Source organism: Triticum dicoccoides, chromosome 5B (assembly GCF_002162155.2).
Source record: "Triticum dicoccoides isolate Atlit2015 ecotype Zavitan chromosome 5B, WEW_v2.0, whole genome shotgun sequence".
NCBI classification, from domain to species: domain Eukaryota; kingdom Viridiplantae; phylum Streptophyta; class Magnoliopsida; order Poales; family Poaceae; genus Triticum; species Triticum dicoccoides.
The window spans coordinates 491,013,394-491,016,117 of NC_041389.1; positions in this window are offsets into that span (position 1 = coordinate 491,013,394).

Here is a 2,724-nt window from a genome sequence, read left to right on the forward strand (position 1 = left end):
TGCCTCGCGCCCGCACCGCGCCCGCCCACGAAGGAGGGACCCGCGTCGCCCCCAACACGCGGAGGAGGAAGAGCAGGGCCCCGCCGGCGCCGGCGCCGGTCAGGCTAAGCCCGGCCGCGCCCCCTGGCGGCGGCGAGGGAGGAGGGAGGAGGAGGGGAGACCGGCGGCGGAGGGATCTAGGCGCCCGCCCCGGCCGCCTCGCGGGTGGCGGCGCGGGGGGGATGGGGAAGGGGGAGCTGCGACCTGTTTCACTCCGATGGTCCAATCGACATTTGTGTCCATACCCAAGGATATGAGATTTTGCGGGTGTCCACAAGTTAGGAGTTTTTGATAGATATACCCACCTCGTAATTAAAATTTGTACTTGTAAGTGTGTCTCAAAGGAAAGAAAAAACATCATATGATCTTTTTAGATTCCAAATCTTTTTCTGAATTATTTGAACTAACTCTAACGGTCCTCTCTCACCCTCCCCCACCCCTATACTTTGCTTAGCCGGCTTCCACCAAACGTCATCTTCTTGGGTAAACATGTTGTAGAGCATAGGCTTTGGGACACCCCCTTATCTAGCCACTCATTTTTGCATCGTGATTCGTGCGAGTACATTTGTCTTTTTTGTTTCTCCCATATAGAACAACATATCACCTTCAAACTTGGCAGCTCAACAAAACATTCTTGCTAGAATGTGGGAAAAAAACTTTCGGAATTTTTCATGCAATATAAATACTGAAAAGTACATTTTTTAATACAAGAAATCTAATTTCGTATATTTATGTTTGACAAAAACATCTGAAAGTTTTTTTCCCACATTCTAGTTAGAATGTTTTGCTGTCTTACAAAGTTTGAAGTTCATATGTTGTTTTATTTTGAAGAAACAAAAAAGAGAGAATGTGATGTACCAAGTTAGTTGTTTAGTGCGGATCTCAAAGTAATGTTGGAGGGTAAGGATAAGGGGTTTCCAGAAACCCGAGCTTTAAAAATCCACGTCTTCTCCATCTTCTTGCCCACTACCTCGCCCTTCCAAAGTTCTCGTTATTGACAAGGACACCTATGTTGCTAACCAGTCTTGGAGGGTATGACCCGCCACATTGCAGGTATTTGCTAAGCTTTGGCTCTCGGCCCCTTAGTATCTCTTGCGAACCAAGAATCATAACACTAAATTAAGTAGTTGCCCGCATTGGAAGAGTAGAGCAAATTAGTAGAAGGCTTCATACTGATAAAAGATACAGAATGAACACCCACAAAAGGAGTTTCTGTCTCATTTAGCAGTCTAATAAAACTAATTTTGTAAGCCCGAGAAAGAAGGAAAAAAACACAAACTCCATACCCATGGTCGTGGCGAAATCCGAACAAAGCTGAAAGTGTGGCTTTATTTTGATGAAATGCAAGATTCTTTTTGTAAACATTGTGGAAGTCAAGAGATTGTGGCCATCTCTTCTCGCTTAATAATATGGTGCATCGCTCTTGATGCAGAGGCCGGGGGTAATCCTCCTTCTCCAAAAAAATATCTCTTGTCTCTCCCGCCTAGAGAGGCATGGGTGCACCTGATGCATAAATTCACCCTTGCAATACATGCGTTCTCTCCTGACCAAGATTTTGGCTACCTAATCCCACTTTTTTCTAGAGGGGCAGCGGGATTCCCAAATACGGTAGTAACCGCAAAAGTCCAGATATATCCCAATCAAAAGATTTCAAGCAAAATTTGGATGCTTTTTTTTTTAACTTTGTTAGAGAGGTGTTGAATTTTCAATATACAAACATATAGTTGTGCACTTAGCACTGATGTCGCCTCTCTGTTGAACCTATGTTGCAAGGTGGCCCTTTGGGAACCCAGCGGCTGCTTAATCTTTTTTTGAATTATACCATACTAAAAAGATAACAAAAATGCGAGGCTGGGAGTCAAATATGCAAGTTTAAATACATTTGATGCTCAATTTATCTATACGTGATTGTTCAAATTCAAAAATTCAAATATCTTTGTTATTTTTTCTACATTACGTGTGTTTATTGAGGGGTGGCAAAAAACACATACGGCCGAGCGGTAACCGAATTGTGGGCCAAGGACAAAATCACCGGATTCAAAAGGGTGGGACAATTAGCACCCCTTGCGTGTTCCAAGCACCACTATTCCAACACACAAGATGGCCGGTGCCCGGCAAAACAAAAATATATTCCCATGGTTAAAATCCGGAAAGCAATTTACACCACTAACACCATGTATGCATGAGGCTTGATGTGGTTGTCGTCACAGTACGCCATGTCTAGAACTCCATAATGGTGATTGAGACTTGTTTTTTTTTTCTTTTTTTGCGGGTGTGTTTGAGACTTGTGAATGCATGAAAAGAAAAACGGAAGCTCCCATCGATCTATCATGGAGATTGCTCCCTTCTACTTTGTGCAAGTTGACGGGTGAGCAACAAAGCGGCCGGAGGAGAGGCAAAGCTACGCAGATCTCACGTACAGCAACACAAAGCAGCGGGGAAAACGAAGAAAAATCAAAGACGCGTAGCTGCAACCTTTGGAATTCTGAGCATGAATCACACGGCCGGCCGGAGACCGCCAAGGCAAGCTGTCCGGTCTGCTTGCTTTGGGCCAAACTATTCTAAGGCATCAATCAGCTAGCTTTACCACTTGATTAAAGGAGAGATATTGGCAGTCTGGGACCCCAACCCAACAGGGCCAATCCTAGCCCTGGGATAGCTGCCTTTTGTGACTTAATTGGAATA